Source organism: Salmo trutta, chromosome 36, assembly GCF_901001165.1.
Source record: "Salmo trutta chromosome 36, fSalTru1.1, whole genome shotgun sequence".
NCBI lineage: Eukaryota > Metazoa > Chordata > Actinopteri > Salmoniformes > Salmonidae > Salmo > Salmo trutta.
In genome coordinates, this window is record NC_042992.1 from 15,485,116 (window position 1) to 15,513,110 (window position 27,995).

Genomic DNA, 27,995 nt, shown 5'->3' on the forward strand with positions numbered 1-27,995 from the left:
TCACTTCTTGGCTGGGGCCTTGGGTATACTTGCAGATGATTGACAGCATTACCTCATCAGCGCCTTCTCCAATGGATAACCTGGTGTCTCTGCGAATAAAAAAGAAAACAATAACAAATTAACACTGGGGTCATTCAATGACAGTTATAACCTCGGCCACATTCTTAAAAAACATGGAAACCACGTGCTATTTTCGTCCATGAAGTACGACAATGGGGACTCTTTTCTGATTAGATGCTTCAATTATTAAAGTTTCATTTCCTGAGCAAAATTACCAATCCGACCCAGAATGTTCATGGAATGAACTACTGTAGTATCGAAAGTCAACAACACTGTTGCGTAACTGTATTGACAAAAAATCAAATCAAATCAAATTGTATTTGTCACATGCGCCGAATACAACATGTGTAGTAGACCTTACAGTGAAATGCTTACTTACAAGCCCTTAACCAACAATGCAGTTTTAAGAAAATACCAACAACAAAAAAAGTAAGAAATAAGAATAACAAATAATTAAAGAGCACCAGTAAATAACAATAGCGGGGCTTTATACATGGTGCTACAGTACAGAGTCAATGTGCAGGGTCACCGGTGTTGAGGTAATATGTACATGTAGGTAGAGTTATTAAAGTGACAATGCATAGATAATAACAGAGAGTTGGTTGCTCAACTGGTTTAGCCCAAACATGAATTTCCTCCGTACACTATCTATCTGCATATTGCATATGAACATTGTTTGTACATAGAAATATTTTGTGGAAATGATGAAACAGAGATCTTTTCAACTAACAGTGACAGTGACCCTTGACCCCCAGATGCCTATCATTGAATGTCTCAATTGGCACAATATTACCTAGTGCACTACTTTTTACCAGGGCCTATAGGGCTCTGGTCAAAAGTAGTGCACTATATAGGAATTAGGGTGCGTTCTACAGCTAAGGCGAGGCGACACAACAACCAATGGTTGCATGCCACGTAATCGACTGTCATCGACTGACAAATTGCTATAACATAGATGTGGTTAGTTTATACTTAAAATACCTATCCAGGCGTTAGCAACGTCTAAGCTCTGAAACATAGCCCATGTCTCATTTCCTTGATTTTCCACATCAGAGTACAGTAGTAACAACGATACAGTAGTGAACTACTGTGAGAGGTAAACAGACCTGTACTGCATCATCTGACCAATGAAAGAACAGCATTCGACAGTGGCTCCATAAAACCCTTTTGGAGTTTGCTAACACTTAATTTGCATATCAGCTAATAAACAACTTATCATAGTTTATGCATGTAGCACTTGTTAATACATCCATGAACAAATTATATAATATAAATAATATGAACTTCATGAATGGCTAGCAAACGACAGATTTAGTAATGGCTTATGACAGGTTTATAAGCAGAACTTGTACCCTTCACATAAAGCGTCGCAGAGTTTATTCAGTTCTTTGACAAAGAGTTTGCTCCAGAATGCGTCAGGGAATTAAGCTGCCGTCTTGAACCTTCTTTTAGATTTTCTTCTTCTCCACTCACCTGTAAAACCTGCTGACAAGGACATCGCTGGTGAAGCCCATCTCTCCCCAGTACTGCAGGCAGCTGTCCCCCACCTCCCTGGACAGATGGCCTGCCTTCAGCTTAGCCATGGACGCCAGCTTAGTCACATCGTTGCCCTTGATGTAACAGTGCTGGGGGGACACAAGGAGAGGTTGAAGCCAAAAAATGCATCTTGTACATGTAGTTGAATTTCACTGATGTTGCTGCAAGTTTGTGGCTGTATCTAACATCTTTGGTGGTTTCCTTTCCTAAGTCCTTAGTGCTCACCCTCACCAATGGAGGCCTGTCAGATCAGTGTAGACGGACGGAATAGGATAATTGGTACGTGGCCAATGGCCTCAGTCTGTGTCTGCCAAACAGATGCCTCTCTGACTCAACAGTGATTTCTATACCCGATGAGGCAATTAACAGCTTTACTAGTGCATTGAAACTACTGTCTGCAAAAGTGGTTGCGCATTAGTCAAACCCCACCAAAGGTCACGGACCTAACAGTACTCTATGTGTCCAGTCTCATGACCATTAGATTACACGTTGTGTTACTGAACCATTGCAACCACTAGTAGGTCCAGCAGGCTGGCCTAAAGTTTACAGCTTACCACAGGGTTCACCAACTGGCGACCCGCGGGCTGAATTTGGTCCACGGGTGAATGTATTTGGCCCCCCAAGTTTTTGTTGTTGGACATAAAAGACTAAAAACACCAGCAAATCAGCTCCAAGTGATTTTAACTTTGGAAATCTGTTCCAAAGTATTCCCACGCATAATAGAGAGACACGTGACCATATACAAATGTAAGTCAGGTTTGAAATGATTATGTTTTAGTCAAATATTATATATGTTTGGGCTTCTTGTGGTCAATTTGCAGTCTACTAATGATTTGTAATTATGTTCCGGCCCCCAGACCATCCGCTCAAGAAAAAATCGGCCTGCGCCGGGAACTGGTTGATGATCCCTGGCTTACATCATTTTGAATCGTACATACCCTGCACTTGCTGATTATATTTATCTGGTTTGTGACAATCTGTGTGTATGCATTAAAAGGCCCAGCCGCAAAAAAAAGTTCCCCATAGAAATCAGTCATTGTCCCAAATAGCACCCTATTCCCTATGTAGTGCACTGCATTTCACAATTTCCCTATGTGGTAGAGAACAGACATCTTGAAGATCTTCCTCTGTCTGGTGTACTGAATGGTGGCCTGGATGATGTTGTCCCTCATGGTTACAACTGAAGGGGAAATTAACAGTAATATAGAGACATTTTTTGTTTACAATCAACCGTCACGTTTGAGGGGATTACGGTTGCATCACGGCCTGGTACGGGAATTGGTCCGTCTACGACTGCAAGGCCCTCCAGCGGGTGGTTAAGACGGCCCAGTACATCACTGGGACCGTGCTCCCACGTATTCAGGAAATTTTCTCGAAACAATGCCTGAAGAAGGCCCACAGCATCATGAAGGACAAAACACACACCCCAGCCACGAGCTGTTCTCTCTCTTACTGTCTGGCAGACGGTATCATGAGGTCTGATACCAACAGGCTCAGAGACAGTTTCTATCTACACTGAACAAATAGCTTATTTCTCTCAAATTTTGTGCACAAATTTGCTTACACCCCTGTAAGTGAGCATTTAACCTTCGCCAAGATAATCCACCCACCTGACAGGTGTGGTATATCAAGAATCTGATTAAACAGCATGATCATTACACAGGTGCAACTTGTGCTGGGGAAAATAAAAGGCCACTCTAAAATGTGCAGTTTTGTCACACAACACAATGCCAAAAATGGCTCAAGTTTTGAGGGTGCATGTAATTGGCATGCTGACTGAAGGAATGTCCACCAGAGCTGTTGCCTTAGAATTGAATGTTAATTTCTCTACCATAAGCCGCCTCCAACGTCGTTTTAGAGAATTTGGCAGTACCTCCAACTGGCCTCACAATCGCAGACCACATGTAAAAACGGCAGTCCAGGACCTCCACATTCGGCTTCTTCGCCTGCGCGATTATCTGAGACCAGCCACCCAGACAGTTTATGAAACTGTGGGTTTATAATAAATTATTTATATGCAAATTATAATAAATTATAATAAATTATTTATATGCACAGCATGGCGTGAAATGGAACTGTTAAATTATACGCAATGTCTAAATCTGGTTTCTATATGGCCTCTGCATGATGAATCCTCAACGCTCAAGGTGGAGACAGAAAGCCCATCTCAGTATGGTCCACAATTCACAATGCCTGTCATTTTATCATGGTCACTTTCTTCTTGTGACAGGTAGTCCTATGCTACAGTAATATAAAGACAGAATGCCTGTCTAGTTTACCCTGTCTAGTTGCCTGTCTAGTTTACCCATCTCCATCTGACTTTATTTGTAAAGAATATCTTTTGTTTTGTTTTAATCACTCGATTAAAGTTGCTTTAAATCAGTGCACTCTCTCGCAGTCTTTCTCTCTCTCCATCAACTCCATTCAAATTGCATCCAAAATAGATAATCCTGTTCTAGATTGATATATAGACATACAGTACCAGTCAACAGTTTGGACACACCTACTCATTCAAGGGTTTTTCTTTATTTTTACTATTTTCTATGTTGTAGAACAATAATGAAGACATCAACACTATGAAGTAACACATATGGAATCATGTAGTAACCAAAAAAGTGTTAAACAAATCAACATATATTTTATATTTGAGATGCTTCAAAGTAGCCATCCTTTGCCTTGATGACAGCTTTGCACATCTGCTGCACCAGAATCGTATGTCACGTCCCGCTTTATCATGGTCTGAATGATGTGCTTAATTCCAAGCCATATAATACAGTATAATACAATACAGTTCAGTAATACAGTTCACGCTCAAAAAGGTTAGCCTACTGGAGCTAGTTTCATTTATTTACCCGAGCATATAGTTAGCTACATCTATGGACTTTTATGTTTTTCTGTCATGTGTAATGTATCATTTAGCCTATCCTATTGGACAATGGCACAATAATTTGCCGTTTTTTGGGCTTGGGCTCATTAAATGTCTTTATTGTAGGGCTCATAAAATGTTTATAATATATGGCTCATCAGGCTTCAGGTAGCATCAGGCTTGAATTTTAGATCAAAGCTCTATTCAATTCCAGACATAGGCCTATTTATATGCTTTCTAAGCTTTTAAATGACACTTTGGTTTTGGAGGGAAATACCGGGTTACCCGGGAGAAAAGTGATTTATTCTCAGGATGAAACATGTAAAATACCGGGAAAATATTCAAGCCTATTTTATGCTCACCAGACATGTCACCCATTGAGTATGTTTCAGATGCTCTGGATTGACGTGTACGACAGCGTATTCCAGTTCCCGCCAATAGCCAGCTACTTCGCAAGGCCAATGAAGAGGAGTGGGACAACATTCCACAGGCCTGATCAACTCTATGTGAAATAGATGAGGAAAATGGTTTTCTTATCCACACCCCTACCTTAATTTTTTAGGTATCTGTGAACCACACATGCATATCTGTATTCCCAGTCATGTGAAATCAGTAGTTTAGGGCCTAATTTATTTATTTCAATTGGCTGATTTCCTTATATGAACTGTAACTCAGTAAAATCTTTGAAATTGCTGAATGTGCATTTATATTTTTGTTCAGTATACAAGCCATCAGACTCCTGAACACTTGCACTGGACTGACTACCTGCTCTGATACTCCACACCTTAGCACACATGCCCTCACACACACACACACACAGACACACACACACACACACACACACAGACACACACACACACACACACACACACACACACACACACACACACACACACACACACACAACACACACACACACACACAAATGAAAGTTGTGAATAAACTGTGTTTAATAAGTGATAAGTAGTAATGGGCAGTCACGACCATCATGGGACTTGTATTAATTGTTTTATTCTGTGTTGTTACATCATTCAACCCACATAATGCATAGAGCATTTAATGTTTAAAAAAAAGTGGTTCTCAAACCTCTCCTCGCGGACCCCCAGCCATTCTATGGATTTGATCTATTCCAGAGCTAGCACACCTGATTCAACTTGACAACTAATCATCAAACCTTTGATTAGATTAATCAGGTGAGCTACAGTAGTTCAGGGCTAAAACAAAATTGTGAAAGTCTGGAGGTCCTAAAGGACAGATTTGAGAACCACTGCTCTGATGACATCTGCGATGATTACCTGTTTGATTACATGTTAACTTGCATGACCTGCATTTGAAGTTGCATGTGATTGTATCCACTCCTAGGTAAACAAAGAGCTTTCTGATTCCAATCTGCGCGCACTACTTTTCATGATGCGGCCGGGAAACGGGTCTATATATATATATATATATGTTTGTCAATTGTATTACAGAGGGTGGAGTACACAGAGGTTGTGATTACAGTTTTTTCCAACTGCTTACACACAATCTTTTCATGTCACACGATTTTTGAAACCTCTCACTCAAAGTGCAAAACTACACACCAAATATCCAAAACCATAAGCTATTTCTCAGCCTTTGACTCAGTTGTCAATTACATAAAACACTTTTTTCAAAACACTACACACAATTCTCTACCTAAAACACAAAAATCGATCAGGAAGTGACTTGCTTTCCTTTTCCAAACACAACCAATGAAAATGCTACACTTATTCACCAGGTCACACACACACTCCTCACATGTGCAAACACTAATTGCTTAACTGATCACTAACCAATCACTGCTTTACTGTAGTATAGGCCTATAAATAGGTCAAAGGTCAGATTACCTGTTTTGAACAATGGATGCCAACAATGGACAGAGAGCAAGAGGAGTAGGAGGGAGAGGCAGGGGACACCAACGAGGACAAATTCAAAGACGAAGAGTTGGAGGAGGAGGAAGAGGAAGAGGAAGAGGAAGAGGAAGAGGAAGAGGAAGAAGAGGACGAGGGCAAAGTAGAGAAGGAAGGAGAGCCATCTCTGATGAGATTAAGGCAACACTTGTTGATCATGGGATCAACCACGGTTTGACCATGAGAGGCTGGACTGAGAGTCCAGCCCAACTTGAGTCGATTTACAGTGGTGTCCATAATTCGAACCTTCAGAAATAAGAACAGGTATGCAACTATCTAATGACTATTTTAGCATTACAGTAATGTACTGTAAAATATGTATGACTGCATAGTATTGCATAAACATTTGTAACTCTAAGCCATCCATTTACTGCACTGCATTGAATGAATGAGGTTGGTTATCATGCTGTACTACATGTTTTTGTACATTGTTTACAGTTCCTATGCTGAACACATACTGTGTTTGAATTCTGTACAGAGTGGAAAGGCAAAGACATCATGGAGGGCGAGGAGGCTTGTTTACAGATGTACAAGAGACTGCAATTATAAATATGGTTTTGGCCAACAATGCAATTAGGATTCGAGAGATAAGAGAGCATATCTTGAATAATGACACCATATTTAACAACATCAATGCTGTAAGCATGTCGACCATACAACGCATCCTCCAACGGCACCGAGTGACGATGAAACAACTTTACAAGGTGCCATTTGAGAGAAACTCTGACAGTCAAGAATATGCGACATGACTTTGTAGAGGTATGTATGCAACACTACTTCCAGTACTTCAGACATACCATATTTACTCATCTGTACATCCTTTTGTCTGTTACAGAGAGTATTGGAGCTGGATGCCCATGTAATTCGCCATTAATTTATTTATGTGGATGAGGTTGGCTTCAACCTCACCAAAACCAGGCGCTGCGGAAGAAATGTAATAGGACAGAGGGCAATTACCAATGTCCCTGGACAACGTGGGGGTAATATAACTATGTGTGCTGCCATCACTCAAAACGGGGTCCTCCATCACACTGGGTCCGTACAACACCGGCCATATGCTCACTTTTCTGGATGCAATTTACACTATGCTTGTCCCTGATCCAGATCAGGAGCCTGCTAGATTTGTGGTTTTATGGGACAATGTTAGTTTTTACCGGAAGGTTCTGGCCCAAAACTGGTTTGCCACCCATCCACAATTTGTAGTTTTGTACCTACCCCCATATTCACCTTTTCTAAATCCCATAGAGGAATTCTTCTCAGCCTGGCGCTGGAAAGTGTATGATCGCCAACCCTATGCCCGCATGCCGCTTCTCCAGGCAATGGAGGACGCATGTGGGGACATAGAGGTTGCCTCTGTCCAAGGTTGGATACGCCATGCTAGGAGATACTTCCCTCAATGTTTGGCAAGAGAACTTATCTTGTGATGTGGACGAAGTATTGTGGCCAGATCCAGCCCGGAGAAGAGATGAAGCGTAGCTTAGCACTGGTGACTGCCCCGGGACCCCCCTACCAATTCCTGGACTGCCCCCCCGGGACCCCACACACACAATTGTGTTCTTTACTGTATTCTAAAGAATATACTTTTGGTTTACATATGTTTATGGTTTTGTTGTATGCTACTGTATACAACAGTAATGTTTGGCCTAATAAATATTTTCTGTTTCTACATTGCATTGGTGTTTACAGTGTACTTGTTACCCCTCTCAGCAGATTACTTTCACTGTAGAACATTGTATTGAACTGTAGATATAAGCCTATGAAAGACCAAAGAGCTTTAGATTTAGAACAACAGTGTTTACATGGTATATCCAAAAATGTACTATTATGAAAGCAGTGTTGGCCATTTGATGCAAATGCTTCATTCTGACATGTGTTTATGGCATTTTGAATGCAGTGTTACATTTTGAAGGAGATGTGAGGCATTTTGCATTTTGTGTGTGCAGTTTTGGAAATTGTGTATAGTTTTGAAAAAAGGAGAGTTTTTTTTCAAACGTGTGTAAGCAGTTGGAAAAAACTAAGTTGCTGTGTGAGGAAGTTCATGTCATATTTTTATTAATTTTTTTCCCCCTCTTTGTGTGAAACTAGTTTTAACTTGGAAGTGGGTGGATGTGTCACATCCTGACCAGTAAAAGGGGTTATTTGTTATTGTAGTTTGGTCAGGGCGTGGCAGGGGTGTTTTGTGTGTTTTGGGTTTTGTTCTGTTATTCTATTTCTGTGTTTATCTAGCTTTTCTATTTCTATGTTGGGGTTTTGGAACAACCTCCAATTAGAGGCAGCTGGTTGTCGTTGCCTCTAGTTGGAGGCCATATTTAAGTGGGTTAGTTTTCTCTTGTGTTTGTGGGTGGTTGTTTCCTGTTTAGTTTGAGCACCTTACGGGACTGTTTTTGTCGTTTTTGTGTAAGTGTTTTGTTTTTCCTTCTAATAAAAGATAAATATACCCGCTGCAGTTTGGTCCACTCCATACGACGAACGTTACAGGATGATACAAATCAATGAGCATATACATATAACTCTGTGTTTATACTGTGTGTGTCTATGGGTGTGTGTTTAGTGTGTTTATACTGTGTGTGTGTGTCTATGGGTGTGTGTTTAGTGTGTTTAGTGTAACAGTCAATGAATAAAAGGATAAGAAGCTACACAGACTGATTGTTATCAAGCCCAGTCTAAATAATAATAGTAATTTGGTGGGTGCTTATATTTGTCCTATTTCACATATATACATGTGGTTTAATACACGTGTGAATTGGAAATGTTTTTTTCACATCCCACTCTCCCTGAGACACCCTCGGAGAGTGGGGTCATGGACAGGATCCGCCATTCAATGCAACCTAGGAGCAATTAGGGTTAAGTGCCTTGTTCAAGGGCATATCGGCAGATTTTTCACCTTGTCGGCTCTGGGATTCAAACCTTTCGGTTACTGGCCCAAAGCTCTAATCACTAGGCTACAGTACCTGCCGCCTCTCATCAGCGCCTCCTCTAATAGACAGTAACCTGACATCTCGCGTATAAAAAAAAAAACAGAAGCGCAAATCGACAAATTAACACTGGGGTCATTCAATTACAGTTACTACCTTGGCCACATTCTTAAAAACCATGGAAACCACATGTATTTTGTCCATGAAGTGCGACAATGGGAACTCTTTTCTGATTAGATGCCTAAATGAATTAGATTTCATTTCCTGAGCAAAATTACCAATCTGAATGCCCAGAATGGTCGTGGAATGAACTGAAAGTCAACTCTGCAGTGAAAAAACAAATGTTGTGCAACTGTATTGACTCTGTTTCTGAACTGGTTAACCCTGGCTATGAACTTCCTTCTTTCATCACACTGGCTGACACCCTTTGAACCCATTATGAAAAATTACGTTTGGATTAAGTTTCAAATTGACAACGTCTTTCCTTGAACTAGAAACACTTTAAGGAATACCGGAAAACCCCCACAGACGGAAAGACAGAGTAGAGTATTGGTAGGAAGGAGAGAGAGAGAGAGGCAGAGTGGGGGAGGGAGGAAAGAAACAGGACTGAATTGGAGAGGTTCGCTTACTATTGCCCACCGCCCAAAGTCTCTCTTCCTGGAACTGCAGCATCTGATAGGTGAAGCCCATCCCCTCCTGACCAATGAGGTTCTTGCAGGGCACGCGCACGTCATCGAAGAAGACCTCGGCTGTGTCGGAAGACATCCCCATCTTGAAGATCTTGCGAGCGATGTGAACCCCTGCGAGGGAAACAACGGAGAGAGAGATGGAGCATCATCATGTGTGTCGGGTGGGACACCAGAGGCTATGAGCTTGCTCCCTAATGGAATGACACAGCAGAGTGAAATGACAATGTAATCCCTTGGTTTTAGGACACTGGCATCTGCCAAGAGCACTGAAAATTGGAGTAATCAGAGGTACTGTATAAAAACAATGTTAATATCTACAGTGTCTTCAGAAAATATTCACACCTCTTGACTTTTTCCACATTTTCTTGTGTTATACCTTGACTTTAAAATGGATTCAATTGTGATTTTTTTGGTCACTGGCCTACACACAATACCCGATAATGTCAAAGTGGAATTATGTTTTTCAAAATTTTTACAAATAAATTACTGCTTTTGGACTGTGATGTGATTCTAATTCCAGTTTGTCAGTTCCAGTTTTATCCTGATCCATGGAGCCACAGCTTAAAAACAGAGGATATTAGAAACAGATCATCTTGGATCCATGACACTGTATGATCTAAACCCAATATGACGCCAAGTTCTGTAGAATAACCTTTTCCAAACAACTGTGATCCACCCACTTTTCCGGCCTGAGTGGTTGAGTTCTTACTGAGAAACTCCTTCTTCAGCTCTTCTGAGCCAAACCTACAGTACCACAACATACAGAGACAGTGGTGTTGAAGAGCTGTTCAAGTAACTGTTCCGGTAGACTTCCGGTCATTGCTCTAATGCAGTAGCTCACAAACTACCTTCAACTTCTTTCAAACTGCACGTGGAGACATACAAATGGAATTCATTAGTTTATCTTAGTAGAAAGCGGGCTTAATGCCAAAATCCCTTTAAGCTTATTTTGCAATGTACAATGAATAGCTGATTGACTTATCATGAATAACATGATCTATGTATTTAAACATCTGTATTAGAATACTTCTAGAAGACACTGAGCCCTAGTTTTGGATTGTTGGTGTTGGTGTTGCATCAGATGAGTAGGTGGTCTGTAATGGTGTCTTCTCAAAAGCTTGACTTTATAAATGTTTATGTGTGTGTAATAAACAGAGGCTAATAACCATAGAGATTAAAATAAACATTCTTCATTAGCTCATAAAGAAAACAGCATGCCTATGTGCCAGATCGGTGCAGTATATACCTTACCTCGCCAGGGCAGGTGTTGCCATATCAGTCTGGACTCCGATGGCCATGGGGATACCTCCACAGCGGATGTTGCACAGCTTATCTGACACGGCAATACTGTAGCTGAAGTCCAGGCCTAGGCCTCCATACTCTGCACAGCACACATAAACACAAACACCCTCTTATAGGAATAGTTCACCCCGGACACATAACATACAAACTCCCTCTTAAAAGGGATAGTTCACCCCGGACACATAACATACAAACACCCTCTTAAAGGGATCATTCACCCAGGACACATAACATACAAACACCCTCTTAAAGGGATAGTTCACCTAGGACACATAACATACAAACAACCTCTTAAAGGGATCGTTCACCCAGGACACATAACATACAAACTCCCTCTTAAAAGGGATTGTTCACCTAGGACACATAACATACAAACACCCTCTTAAAGGGATCGTTCACCCAGGACACATAACATACAAACACCCTCTTAAAGGGATAGTTCACCCACATTACAAAAAACATATTTGTTTTCTTTACCTTGTAAGCAGTCTATGGACATCGTAAGACAGCAAGCCATGCTTTTAGTTCACCGAGCCACTGTCTCCAAATGCTAACTTTTTAGCATTTGCGGCACAAATCCAATGCTAAATTAGCATTTTCTTCATGTCCAAATCACCTTAAAGTAACTTAATTGCACTATGCAAACAATGAAATATACTTTAGCATATCCTAGTAACCTGGGTGACCGGCAACCTAATAAGCAAGGCTTGGAATGTATGTAAATGTGCTGTAAAGTGACACAGAAAATAGAATACATTCAAAAGGATTTCTGTTTTTCTTGAAAAGTATAAGATCATTGGTGTATCATGACAGTTATGTAAATTGTCCTTTCAGGTAAGACATCAGGGCTTTAAAGATTCTGACCAAATTCACATTCACATCACAATGTGAGTCATAGATCTGTCATTGTCATTGAAGGCAAGTCTAAGAAGCGGTAGATCTGTTCTATGTACGCTTTTTCTATGTTTCCCGTTCTTAAGTCTTTTACCTTCGGTTTTGTACACCAGCTTCAAACTACCGAACATACAATATTTTTAGTTATTGAAAATATATTTAATAGCGGTTTAGATGGTACAATGATCCTCTACACTATACATTGCTTGTTTTGTCACATAAACGGAAATTAGGTGAACTATTAGAATTTTAGCAACCAGGAAATGGCAGAGCGATTTCTGCATATTGCACCTTTAATAACACAGTGTTAAACCATCTAACTGTCGGTGATCTCGCAGAGGGAACTCCACACCTCCCCCTTTCTTTTCTCTTCATTATCTGTTACCTAACACAGCTTGAAATGAGTGGGCACTTTCCACACAAGACAGAGAGCGCTGAAGGCCAACTAGCAATCTTTTAAATGTTCAGTAAAGTTAATCTATGTTAATGCACCCATTTTATGTTTCAATAGAGAATTTCTCTGCAGTTCTGGTCTGATGCCCATATATTTGTCAAGCTATCTGAACAAAATGCTTTAATGTAAAACAAGAAAAACAATAGCAAATTGGGCATTTTACATTAGCCAACTAGCTCTAATCTGCCGAATGGAACCAGACAGTAATTCAATGGGAAAATGACAACAGTCCGACAGCTCTGTCAGATTTCATAACATCACAAACACCAACTAAACATCAGACGCGAGATAAAAAGACACAAACAGACACTAATGATGACGAGGATGAATAACTACAAGAACATTTTGACACCAGAGAGTTTTATCCTCTCCTCTCCAGCCAGAATGATCAGATTCACCTGCCAAATGTCTTTCAGAATGTTGCAGCCAGGGGAAAAACTGTGTGGCGATAAATGTGTGACAGGCCTGGGACCCCGTTGAGGATAATATTGACAGTTGGAAATGCAGAAGTTTCGACAGAGTTTTAGCAAAATAGCTGGGCGTGGTAGTGGAGCAACGGAAAGCAAACAATGTCAGCCATAGATATCTCTTACATGTGTGTCGTTACAGGACGGGATTCCACTATAGCACAACAATGACCCACTTACAACAAACAACAACTTTAAAGGCTTAATGAAGCCTTCATTAGCCCTTTATAAGGTCTACAAAGCCCTTCATAAGGTATACATAAGGACTACATAACTGCATTATAAGCCCCTCTTCAGCAAAATGAGCAGTAACAACGTTAAAGTGGCGTTAGAGAGACGTAACAAATCCAACCGTTTAATTGGCCGCGACTCCAGTGTTCCCATGACTTTCAATGAGAATGCTACAGTATGTAAATTAGAATCCCAAAAAGTAAGTGTGCTCAAAATCACTTCATTTAGGATAAGAATAACGAGTTATCAGTATAGTATGTGTAATATTATTATATTATTACTAAATGACTGAGAGAGAGAGAGTAGAGGGCACTGAGGAGTGATACAGTAGCTAAAGTCAGGGTAACATAACATTGGACCATCATAACAGAACTATCAGAAAAATGCTGGCCAGTGGAAAACCCAGCTGGGTTGCCAAGCCTCATCAGTCGGGTCAGAGACGGGCCAATGTCAGAGGCTGAATTTTGGATCCCACTGTCCTGTCTGAGGGTGGAATAACATCACAAACGCGCGTGCGTGCGCACACACACACACACACACACACACACACACACACACACACACACACACACACACACACACACACACACACACACACACACACACACACACACACACAGGGAGGGAGAGGTCATCCATGTTCTGCTCCCCGTTGCCTGTGCAACACTTCCTGTTCTGGTTCTAGTGTGTTTCACTGTTATCCTGCCTTTCCTTATGTCCTTATGGAAGAAAATGAATCTTATGGAAGAAAATGAATCTTATGTCTCCAAACTTGGATATGATTTGTAAAAACTAGAGTGGGCCGTGGCCGCTGGATAGATAAGTAGCCGAAATGTGATTGTTTCATACGTTGATACTATCTCCCAAGGTTTTGTTTTGCACTGTATTACAGCTCCAAGAGATGTTCCAAGAAATTAAAAGCTTTGAAATAGTTGGAGCTGCTTTAAGTTCGGAGCTTGCCAGCTTGGTATTGCCTTTGAGCCCTAGAACTCTCATTCCATTGGGTGACTCCCAGAGTAGTAACACTCCACATTCTCACCACAGTCATGTTTGCATTCCAAATGACTCCTGCACTCTACGTCCCTCATCGTTCTCAGCTAAGTCTTTGCCGTCATCTGAAGATAAGGATGTGTCATCTGTATTTGACATTTTAAATCCCTCAGTGGCTATCTCTTCTGTGAAAACCATTCCCAGTCTACCTGATATTTCTCCATCCCAGCAGTGCAGTGCTAAGCCTCCTAGTCCTCTTCCATTCCAATCAATCTAACCAGACTCATAACAGCACACTTTGAGAGCTTGCCGCTTTAGTCAATGTTTTAGCATAGACAAGCTTTATATTGGGGACAGACCTGATCTCTATTGTACAGCCATTCAAGGTAACACAGAAGATACTACTAACAATTTGGAAATGATTACATTAGAGTAGATCAGGCAATACATACCAGAGAAATGTCTGGAGGCACATTTCGGGAGACCGACATTTTACAATTTAGTATTCCGAGGAAAACTACAGAGATAAAACTGACAAACCACTTAGGCTACAGTGTTGTGGCATTCTTACAGTGTGAATGACATGCCAAACCACAGAAATATGTTTTTGCCGGAGGACATGACTGAGGGCAACACTCCTCTGTGCTGTGTTCGACTGGCCATGCACAGAAGTGTAAGAAGGTAAATAGATGTTCTGGGATATGCCCACAAGGCTTGTGATTGACAGGCCCTCTTGGATATGGGCATGTAAGCTAGTGCGAGAGAGAGAGATTCCGAATTCCTGTAATGTTGGTTCAGATAAAATCTAGGTTCCAAAAAGTGTATCCTCGACTCCCGTTGACTTCTGCAATATACAGTACCAGTCAAAAGTTTGGACACACCTACTCATTAAAGGATTTTTCTTTATTTTTACTATTTTATACATTGTAGAATAATAGTTAAGACATCAAACAATGAAATAACACATATGGAATCATGTAGTAAGCAAAACATATTATTTATATTTGAGATTCTTCAAATAGCCACCCTTTGTCTTGATGACAGTTTTGCACACTCTTGGCATTCTCTCAACCAGCTTCATGAGGTAGTCACCTGGAATGCATTTCAATTAACAGGTGTGCCTTGTTAAAAGTTAATTTGTTGAGTTTCTTTCCTTCTTAATGTTTTGAGCCAATCAGTTGTGTTGTGACAAGGTAGGGGTGGTATACAGAAGACAGCCCTATGGTAAAATATCAAGTCCATATTATGGCAAGAGCAGCTCAAATAAGAAAAGAGAAATGCCAATCCATAATTTCTTTTAGACATGAAGGTCAGTCAATTCGGAACATTTCAGGAACTTAGAGAATGTTTCTTCAAGTGCAGTTGCAAAAACCATCAAGCGCTATGTTGAAACTGGCTCTCATGAGGACCGCCACAGGAAAGGAAGACCCAGAGTTACCTCTGCTGCAGAGGATAAGTTCATTAGAGTTACCAGCCTCAGAAATTGCAGCCCAAATAAATGCTTCACAGAGTTCAAGTAACAGACACATCTCAACATCAACTGTTCAGAGGAGACTGTGTGAATCAGGCCTTCATGGTCTAATTGCTGCAAAGGAACCCCTACTAAAGAACCCCAATAATAATAAGAGACTTGCTTTGGCCAAGAAACACGAAATCTGTGGAGGAAATCTGTCTTTTGGTCTGATGAGTCCAAATTTGTGATTTTTGGTTCCAACCGCTGTGTCTTTGTGAGACACAAGTAGGTGAACGGATGATCTCCGCATGTGTGGTTCCTACCGTGAGGAAGAGGTTTGATGGTGTGGGAGTGCTTTGCTGGTGACACTGTCTGTGAAGTATTTCAAATTCAAGGCACACTTAACCATCATGGCTACCACAGCATTCTGCAACGATATGCCATCCCATCTGGTTTGCGCTTAGTAAGACTATCATTTGTTTTTCAGAAGGACAATGAACCATCACACTTCCAGGTTGTGTAAGGGCTATTTGACCAAGAAGGAGAGTGATGGAGTGCTGCATCAGATGACCTGGCCTCAACAGTCACCTGACCTCAACACAATTGAGATGGTTTGGGATAAGTTGGACTGCAGAGTGAAGAAGAAGCAGCCAACAAGTGCTCAGCATTTGTGGGAACTCCTTCAAGACTGTTGGAAAAGCATTCCAGTTGAAGCTAGTTGAGAGAATGTCAAGAGTGTACAAAGCTGTCATCAAGGCAAAGGGTGGCTACTCTGAAGAATCTAAAATCTAAAATATATTTTGATTTGTTTTAAGTCTTTTTTGGTTACTACATGATTCCATATGTGTTATTTCATAGTTTTGATGTCTTCACAATTATTCTACAATGTAGAAAATAGTAAAAATAAAGAGAAACCCTTGAATGAGTAGGCGTGTCCAAACTTTTGGCTGGTACTGTATAGCTACAATAATAGCACAAATAGGTCTAACAGCTTATCCCTATCAGTGCCACATTTGGGCTATTAGCAATACGTGTCTCATCTCAGCGGTGTCTCTTACAGTGTAGGCTAAACCACAAAGGGGTTATCTAATATACCATCTGGTAATATGGTGTGTCTGGGACAGCCTTCCTAGTCCCCGTTCTTTCTAATCCAGCTGTTAATGCTGAAGGGCTTTGTAGTCAACACTCTCCTCTGACCTAGCTAGATTTACGAGCCAATTTCCCTACAGGGCCCACGACCTACGACACCCACTGCATTACTCGCTTTGTTAAAGAAGTAGTTGACTTCAAAATCAACGTTTGTTAGATGTTTTGACATCTAGGGCGACTAATGTCGAGATGAGTTCTCGTTTCTATTAATTTGGTGTATTATATACTGTATTTGGATCGAGATTGGTGTGTAGTGAGACTTGAACGAATCTCGCCCACTTTTGAGGTCTGAAAACATCTTGGCAAAACTACATCTTGGAATGAATCATCATTTTAAATCCTCAAACTTCTTATACATATCATATACACTGAACAAAATTATAAACGCAACATGTAAAGTGTTGGGCCCGTGTTTCTTGAGCTGAAATCCAAAATCCCAGAAAAGTTATATTTGCACAAAAAGCTTATTTCACTCAAATGTTATGCACAAATTTGTTTACATCCCTGTTAGTTAGCATTTTTCCTTTGTCAAGATAATCCACCCACCTGACAGGTGTGGCATATCAAGAAGCTGATTAATCAGCATGATCATTAAACAGGTGCTCCTTGTGCTGGGGACAATTAAAGGCCACTCTAAAATGTGCAGTATTGTCACACAACACAATGCCATAGATGTTTCAAGTTTTGAGGGAGCGTGCAATTGGCATGCTGACTGCAGGAAAACATATACACTATATACACTGCTCAAAAAAATAAAGGGAACACTAAAATAACACATCATAGATCTGAATGAATGAAATAATCTTATTAAATACTTTTTTCTTTACATAGATGGGTGGGGGAAGGTAGGTTGGGGGATGGTGCAAGGGGGGAGGGGGTCAACTGTCCTCCCTGTACTCAAAGAGGCCAACGTCATGACAACACTGAGCACATGTGACAGACGTGACATAGTCTGGAGACGCCGTGGAGAACGTTCTGCTGCCTGCAACATCCTCCAGCATGACCGGTTTGGCGGTGGGTCAGTCATGGTGTGGGGTGGCATTTCTTTGGGGGGCCGCACAGCCCTCCATGTGCTCACCAGAGGTAGCCTGACTGCCATTAGGTACCGAGATGAGATCCTCAGACCCCTTGTGAGACCATATGCTGGTCCGGTTGGCCCTTGGTTCCTCCTAATGCAAGACAATGCTAGACCTCATGTGGCTTGAGTGTGTCAGCAGTTCCTGCAAGAGGAAGGCATTGATGCTATGGACTGGCCCGCCCGTTCCCCAGACCTGAATCCAATTGAGCACATCTGGGACATCATGTCTCGCTCCATCCACCAATGCCACGTTGCACCACAGACTGTCCAGGAGTTGGCGGATGCTTTAGTCCAGGTCTGGGAGGAGATCCCTCAGGAGACCATACGCCACCTCATCAGGAGCATGCCCAGGCGTTGTAGGGAGGTCATACAGGCACGTGGAGGCCACACACACTACTGAGCCTCATTTTGACTTGTTTTAAGGACATTACATCAAAGTTGGATCAGCCTGTAGTGTGGTTTTCCACTTTAATTTTGAGTGTGACTCCAAATCCAGACCTCCATGGGTTGATAAATTGGATTTCCATTGATTATTTTTGTGTGATTTTGTTGTCAGCACATTCAACTATGTAAAGAAAAAAGTATTTCATAAGATTATTTCATTCATTCAGATCTAGGATGTGTTGTTTTAGTGTTCCCTTTATTTTTTTGAGCAGTATATATACCACAATATGGCAGCTTCTCACTTCCACATATTCATTGGAGTGGGCCAAAGCCAGAATTACATGCTAAGCACTCCTTAAAGCTGTAATGTGTACGTTTTTGGGTGACCTGACCAAATTCACATTAAAATGGGAGATATAGATCTGTCACTCTCATTGAAAGAAGTGGTAGATCTGTTCTATGTGCGTTATTTCTATTTTTCCTTTGGCGTCTTTTACTTTTGATTTTGTACACCTGCTTCAAACAGTTAAAAATATTTTGGTTATGGAAAATATATTTCACAGTGGTTTAGATGGTACAATGACTCTATACTTGCTTGTTTTGTCACATAAACTGAAATTAGGCGAACTATTACAATTTTATGAAAATGCGGGAAATGGCGGAGCGATTTCTGCATAGTGCACCTTTAACTTTTCTAATGAAAATGAAGAGTAATCTTAGGCCTATTTCATCTTGAGTCTTGTATGCAATGAAATAATTCCTAAACTTAATTTTCTCACGCTAGACCTTGAGAGCTTCTTTTGTTGACTTTTGATGAAGTAGTTTGACACATCGGGCACTCAGGGGCCTATGAGGAACCCATTATTACTTGCTACTGCTCTATCTATCGAGACCCTTTCACGAGGAATGAGGCTTCACCATACAGAAGCACAATAGACTTCCGTTGCTCCTTGTCTCACTCCGATTCAGGTGATTGTTCATGAAAACACAAAATTAATTAAACCATCTACGTCGTCTGAAATGAGTCATCCTCTTCTCTTCAAAGGGAAGTGCATTTAACCGACAACGTTTTTAAGAAGGGAGACGGTGAAATAGGTTAAGCATAATTTTCTGTAAATGAATCAGAATCAGGCAAAGAAATATCTCAGAACTCAGAAAAAGTTTAATGAGTAATGACAGAAGAAGAGGAAATAATTTGGAGAAAAAAGGGAAGTGTGTAGTTCGTACCAACTGGTTTGTTGACACCCAGAAACCCAGCTTTTCCAATGAGTTTGAAGACTTTGTGGGCAATGCTACCCATTGGTCCACATAGGTGTTGATCTCCTGGTCGATGATTTATGACACAGACAAGGAAAGAGGGAAAGGTGACATACACATGGACATGGAATTGTGCAACATTTGCCCATTATTATTTTCTAAATTCTTCAAGCTCTGTCATTGGTTGTTGATCATTGCTAGGTAACCATTTTCAGGTCTTGCCATAGATTTTCATGTAGATTTAAGTCAAAACTATAACTTGGCCACGCAGGAACATTCACTTTCTTCTTGGTAAGCAACTCCAGTGTAGATGTTACCTTATATTTTAGATTATAGTCCTGCTGAAAGGTGAATTCATCTCCCAGTGTCAGGTGGAAAGCAGACTGAACCAGGTTTCCTCTAGGATGTTGCCTTTGCTTAGCTCCATTCCGTTTCTTTTTTATAATGAAAAACTCTCCGGTCCTTAACGATTACAAGCATACCCATAACATGTTGCAGACACCACTATGCTTGAAAATATGGAGAGTGGTACTCAGTAATGTGATCTATTGGATTTGCCCCAAACATAACACTTTGTATTCAGGACAAAAAGTGAATTGCTTTGTCACATTTTTTGCAGTATTACTTTAGTGCCTTGCTGCAAACAGGATGCATGTTTTGGAATATTTGTATTCTGTACAGTATTCTTTTCACTCTGTCATTAGGTTAGTATTGTGGAGTAACTACAATGTTGTTGATCCATCCCCAGTTTTCTCCTATCACAGCCATTAAACTCTGTAACTGTTTTGCGCGTGCTACTTCCCACATATTTATTACAGTCAGGTGAATAAAAGTCCATTCAAAATATGAATAGGCTTTTTCTCCACTGTCAACAAGCCTTTATGAAATATTGCAGTTTCACAAGACTGCAGATAGAGACAGGTTAAGCCTCTGACCATATAGCCTAGCTCCACCAAACCCAATACAAATTCTTGTCATTCCAGACAAATAGAGCAACAATCATATAGTTTGAGAATAACAATAGATGTTTGCATCTAACAATGTTAGCCAAACATAAAATCTAATTTCCCAATAGAGTCACCCTAATACTAACTGTACCAGTTGCAGTATACCAGCTACATGGACATACAGTACAGATATTTGTGCAGGCATTGAGTAGCATGAGATGGAAGCGGTTCACAACATTAGACCCTACAAATAGAGCGACAGTAATATATTTGCATCATGAATGAAGACTTTTCTTAGGGAGTGAAAGGATGAGGAGTGGAACACTCCCATTGTTGAGAAATGGGAGTTCCAACAGAGCCTTGGTACCACAGGCCCCTCCCAAATGGCACCCTATTCCCTACATAGTGCACTATTTTTGACTAGGTCCCATAGGGCTCTGGTCAAAAGTAGTGCCGTATATACGGAATATGGTGCTATTTGGGATGTAACCCAGGAAAAATGTTGATTTGTTCTTCCAAATAGTATTCAGCTGGAAAAGTACTTAAAAAGACACTATCAATATCCCACATTTCTCTGGTAACTCAACAGCTTCTTAGGGGAAGATGATTTGCCTACATGCTTTGATGCTGACCTCATTGGCAATGACAAACAACATGATGAGGTGTTTAAATGCACTGTCACTTTTAATGTCCAAAAGAGTCAACAGACCCTTGACAAACCCGCCTATCAATCTGCTTTCAAGCATTGCTTGTGTGGTAGAGAAAATTAAAAGCAATTAAAACCACCATAATTATGAAGTTAATGGGGGAAAATGACAAATTTAGTCTAATGTAACTTCCTTCAGTGCATAAGCCACTGTCAGGGGTCATGAGTCACTGTTCATAATGGAGTTTGTAATACAATCTTAAAATTCAGTCTTATTCAATTTGATTAAGTTCATAACCAAAGTAAAGCACAGGATCTGGCTTTCCGTGTGTGTTAGAAGGCATTTCAAGACAAATAAAAAACCTGTCAAGTGGTAAATGCACCCCAAAAAGTTATTTCCAGATTTCCGAAAGATTGTGCAAGAAGGGATACTAGGGCCCTATTAAGACTGTTAAATTTTTTGCCTGATTCCATTTAGTTTTTTCCCAAATACAGCTTCCTCCATTTAGTTTTTCCAGGTAAAAAAAATGTCCCAGTTTGTTCAGGTTTTTACTCTCCAAATCACACTTCTTTAATAGAAAAACAGCTACGTTTGGACATTCTAAGAACCCAATAAGGCTTAAATCACATCAGGAGACCACTGTTGAGGTCTGAGAAAAATGGGATAAATGTAGATTTTTGGGTGTAGTTACCAGTCAGACCTGGGCAATTCCAGTCCTGGGGGGCCTGATTGGTGCCACACTTTTCCCCCATCCCTAGCAAACACAGCTTACTTTAAATAATTGCCTTTTTAACTGAAGATCATGATTAGTTCATTATTGGAGGCAGGTGTGTTAGCTGGGGCAAAAGTGTGACACCAATCAAGCCCCCTGGAGTTGTCCAGGCCTGCTAATTGAAGCACACACCTACTGTAGCAAGAGGCTGTTGTTTAGCTGTGTTTTTGTAGCGCACATGTGATGTCAGAGTTTGCAAAACAAATACCCACTGCCAGGTAAGCAGAGCCTCGTGAAATTATGCAATTACATCCTGAGGTTTGTAGTTAGCATTTAAAGGTGCACTATGCAGAAATCGCTCCGCCATTTCCTGGTTACTAAAATTATAATAGTTAGCCTAATTTCAGCTGTTTGAAGCTGGTGTACAAAACCAAAAGTAAAAGACGCAAAAACTAAACTTGAGAATGAGAAGCATAGAAATAGAGCACATTGAACAGATCTACCACTTCTTAGACTTGCTTTCAATGAGAATGACAGATCTATAACTTACATTTCTACGTGAATTTGGTCAGGTCGCCCAAAATGCGACATATTGCAGCTTTAATTGAGAATGTTTTTGAGGAAGCCTTTCCATCTACCAGAAGACTGTTTTCATTAGCTAGCATAATCGCTAACAGCTACACAAAGTGGTAGACGCGTGCACCGCACACACATGGACAGGGACATTCTCATTACCTCTTAAGAAAGTGGCAGAAAATACGAATCCCTGATGCATTCTGTTCATATATGATAAACTTGGGCAAATTAATTAATTTGAAATACATTTACTCGATTCCCTAGTATGCTCAATACATTTTGGAATATTGTTGAATTCCGTTTTAATGTCTGAATTCCGTGATTCCGTCCAAGTTCTGCACACCACTTATTTTATAAGACCATAGGATCTGAACTTCTTATTTTCCAACATACACAGTAACGGCTCCTCTACCAGCCAAAAAAACAAACGTGTATAACAGGGCAACCAGATTTACACATTTTCTTTCTGGACTTCAGAACAATAACACTAAACACATTCCACTCACTTCAGAGGACTGCATGAGTTATAAGCCTGTCAGGTATAAAACACAGTATATGCTAATCAAAATCACAAACAGCAGCTATGAGCAGAGTACTGGTCCCCCTCTTCCTCTGCAATAAATGCTTCATTTCCCAAAGTTCAAATCCTCAGGAAGGCAAACGGGAGGATCTGCTAGGTCTTGGAAAGGGAAATGTTTATCTTTACTGGGACCCTAAATCATATACAGTGTATTCGGAAAGTATTCAGACCCCTTGACTTTTTCCACATTTTGTTACATTTACATTTTAGTCTTTTAGCAGACGCTCTTATCCAGGGCGACTTACAGTAGCGAATACATACATTTCATACATTTTTCTTTTCCGTACTGGTTCTAAAATTGATTCAATTGTTTTTTTTCTTCTCATCAATCTACACACAATACCCCAGGTTTTAAAAAACTGAAATATCACATTTAAATAAGTATTCAGACCCTTTACTCAGTACTTTGTTGAAGCACCTTTGGCAGTGATTACAGCCCTGAGTCTTCTTGGGTATGACGCTATAAACTTGGCACACCTGTATTTGGGGATTTTCTCCCATTCTTCTCTGTAGATCCTCTCAAGCTCTGTCAGGTTGGTTGGGGAGCGTTGCTGCACAGCTATTTTCAGGTCTTCCCAGAGGTGTTCGATCAGGTTCAAGTCCAGGCTCTGGCTGGGTCACTCAAGGACATTCAGAGACTTGTCCATAAGCCACTCCTGCATTGTCGTGGCTGTGTGCTTAGGGACGTTGTCCTGTTGGAAGGTGAACCTTCACCCCAGTCTGTGGTCCTGAGCACTCTGGAGCAGGTTTTTATCGAGGATCTCTCTGTACTTTGCTCCACTCATCTTTCCCTTGATCCTCACTAGTCTTCCAGTCCCTGCCGCTGAAAAACATCTACACAGCATGATGCTGCCACCACCATGCTTCACCGTAGGGATGGTGCCAGGTTTCCTCCAGATGTGACGCTTGGCATTCAGGACTAAGAGTTCAATCTTGGGTTCATCAGACCAGAGAATCTTGTTTCTCATGGTCTGAGAGTCTTTAGGTGCCTTTTGGCAAACTCCAAGTGGGCTGTAATGTGCCTTTTACTGAGGTGTGACTTCCGTCTGACGACTCTACCATAAAGGCCTGATTGGTGGAGTGCTGCAGAGATGGGGAACCTTCCAGAAGGACAACCATGTCTACAGAGGAACTCTGGAGCTCTGTCAGAGTGACCATTGGGTTCTTGGACACCTCCCTGACCAAGGCCCTTCTCCCCCGGCCCGCTCTAGGAAGAGTCTTGGTGGTTCCAAGCTTCTTCCATTTAAGAATGATGGAGGCGGGCCTCTTGAGTGGCGCAGTGGTTTAAGGCACTGCATCGCAGTGCTAGCTGTGCCACTAGAGAACCTGGTTCGAGTCCAGGCTCTGTCGCAGCCGGCCGCAACTGGGAGACCCATGGGGCGGCACACAATTGGCCCAGCGTCGTCCGGGTTAGGGGAGGGTTTGGCAGGCAGGGATGCTCTTATCCCATCGCAACTCCTGTGGTGGGCCGGGCGCAATGCACACTGACACGGTTGCAGGTGTACAGTGTTTCCTCTGACACATTGGTGCGGCTGGCTTCCGGGTTAAGCAGACATTGTGTCAAGAAGCAGTGCTGCTTGGCTGGGTTGTGTTTCGGAGGATGTATGGCTCTCGACCTTCGCCTCTCCCGAGTCCGTACGGGAGTTGCAGCGATGGGACAAGACTGTATCTACCAATTGGATACCACGAAATTGGGGAGAAAAAAGGGTAAAAGAATGATGGAGGCTGCTGTGTTTTTGGGGACCTTCAATGCTGCAGAAATGTTTTGGTACCCTTCCCCAGATTTGGGCTTCAACACAATCCTGTCTCGGAGCTCTACAGATAATTCCTTTGACCTCATGGCTTGTTTTTTTCTCTGACATGCACTGTCAACTGTGGGGCCTTATATAGACAGGTGTGTGCCTTTCCGAATCATGTCCAATCAAATAAATTTACCACAGATGGACTCCAATCAAATCTCAAGGATGATCGAAGGAAACAGGATGCACCTGAGCTCAATTTTGAGTCTCAAAGCAAATGGTCTGAAAACTTATGTAAATTAGGTTTTTATGTTTTTTCTAAAAACCTGTTTTTGCTTTGTCATTATGGTGCATTGTGTGTAAATTTATGAGGCACATTTTTTATTTAATCTATTTTAGAATAAGGCTTTAGCGTAACAAAATGGGGGAAAAGTCAAGGGGTCTGAATACTTTCTGAATGCACTGTACAAAGGTTATTGTTGACTGGTAGTGTTGCATACCAGAACAATTTCACACTGCAGAGCTGTGAATTGTGAGTCGGGGTCAAGAGCACTGTCAAGAACACTACTTTCCCCTGACACGGTTGTGTTTCAAACCTAGCTGTAACATCGGAGCAATTCCACAGTAACAGAATGAAGTTGAGACTCAGAATGTTCACTTTAAAATGTATGTCAAACAAAAACCAATGATTGAAAATGTAAACAAACAATACAACTCTATGCACAAGGACTACTTTTAAAAATATCCACTTTGGTAACAGAATGACAGCACTAACCGTCATTATTTTACCAAATGTTGCATCTGCACTGTTCTTCAAGTCAATGTATTTTTGTCAAATTTTCTGTGGACATTGTTCAAAGTAGTCCTTGTGCATACAGCTGTATGGTTTGTTTAACTTTGCAATAATAGTTTTTGTTTGACATACATTTTAATGTGAAAGTGGAATTGCCTATCACTTGAGGAAGAAGTAAGCAGAAGAAGTATACTACAGTTCAACATTTTGATTAAACGGAATTTTCCCAAAGTCTTGATATGTCAAACAAATATAACATAGGCTAGGAATGATTGAGCTGAGGTTTTGGAATTGAGTAAACTCAGAAGTTCTACTTTAATTAAGTGAGGTTAGAACATTCTGGTGGGACAGGTCTGAATCACTCTGATTGGATATGCAATGTGATTATGACATTGTAGGTAGTCAACGATTTCTCGTAACCCTTTTGTGTGCCATTACCAAGTTTACAATGCACGGAACCTTCAACTATATTCTTTTAATAAACGGAAGTTCCTATATTCCCCACTGGTGCGTTGTATTCATATTGTTCCTCATTTCCTTTTTGCTTTAATATCCTTCCTATTCTTTCGCATGACCATTTATTTTCAACCTCCCTGCATCCTTTGGGGTTTGAGTCACAAAACAAATTCCTCCATTTACCTCTCAGTCTTTGTTTCTTTTTATAGGGTCTCTGTTTGTAGTTTGAGATTGTTGCCCCCGGTGACTGTCTAGTCTAGCAATATGTAGCCTTGAAGGGCTGCAGGTAGCCTACTGTAGGGTTTAGCTTATGCCTTGCTCCAACTAGGTACAGTATCCCACACCTGACTCGTCATTTAAAGAGTCACTAATGATAAACATTAATGATTGGCTGGATTCCACTTACTGGTCTCCCAGGTCTAAAGCTAAAAGTGTGGGCTCTATAATCAGAGAAGAGGTGAAGCGAGAGGGTTAACTCTGCCCAAAATCTGTCCACAAAAATAAGACCACGAAGTGGAGGTCAATGTGTGTTTAATTTTGTTAACAAAAAATGTAATTGCTAATGTGCTACATCAGGCTTATTTGATTGAAGAGAACATGATGCTTATTTGATCGAATAGAACATGATGCTTATTTGATCGAATAGAACATGATGCTTATTTAATCGAATAGATCATGATGCTTATTTGATCGAATTGAAGTTTCATAATGGTTGGGCTTTCGCCTCCTCCCGCCTGCCTTCCATCTTTAAAGACATTTATTTCCATTGTTAGAGCGGTCACTCGACTATCTTGTCAATAATAACTAATTTTTGCTACAACTCAAACACCTCAGTACCTGTGGCACTCCAGGACCAGGGTTGCCTACAATAAGCCTGATTAATATGAAGAGCAGGTTTATCATGCAGATTATTGCTAGAGTGTTTTCTCTTTCTCAGGGAGGAAATTACAGGCAATTTGCTAGTTGTTCTTTAATAATATGGGCAGTAACGACTGCATTAACAAAATACAAAGTATCTAAATCAAATTGATTATGTAGAATGTTACCATCTTGCAATAGTATCACTTCAAGTTCAAGACAGACGTCACGTGACAGCCAGTAGATATTTTTTTGTCCCACAAGACTGTATCAAAACAATGCAAGGCTTTTGCAGTTCTGTTAAGGTTGAGAAGCTTGTAATATTGGGAAATATTGTCGTAGGACATAACTGGAACGTTATTCATATAATACGAACAGAACCTGAGTCGTTTCTGTCAACATAAAAAAACGTCATGTTTATGGACAGTTCGAGCTGAATTAGCCTTTATGCTAGTGACCTTTCATCTACTTTTACGTTATGTAGTGTTACTATCATTTGCGAGTTATATCACAAATATTCATGTGGAATTGAATCATGATTTATGTATTCTGTTTCTGTGTTTCATTGTTGTCGTGCTATGCTCTGATAGCTAGCTAGGCTAGCACTCTTTCATAGCTTTTGAGAGACAACTTTAGTGCAAAATGTTCTAGTCTATAGAGTCTATAAATGATCAGCCGTTGTCTGTGAACCACTGGCGGCTTTGGATTTAGATGACACATTTCCAATCAGCTTCCTTGTACTGCTAACCAAGGTTAATTTGTAGAAATGATGGCCACCTGCCAAGTTCAGTAGCAGAGCTCCGTCAGAGCCATTTCTGTACAAGTGACAGTTGTGTGTGCGTCTAGCATTCGCTCATGCGCAATGGTCGTGTCAGGTATCATTGCAGTTGGCATAGGTCATGGCAGGAAAAGTATCAAGGGTGAACTTTATAATGGCAGGTGGTGACTCAAACATACTTGCTGCTTATTTTCCCTTTGACATTTTTCTATTGAAAAAGCAATTGAAAAAACAAACAATGGATAAGTTTGAATGT

The 27,995-nt window shown here is 40.8% G+C and overlaps 1 pseudogene; it reads right to left on the reverse strand.

Moving 5' to 3' along the window:
- Positions 1 to 27,916, reverse strand: LOC115175424 (probable acyl-CoA dehydrogenase 6; annotated as a pseudogene).
- Between the last annotated feature and the right edge of the window lie 79 nt (positions 27,917 to 27,995).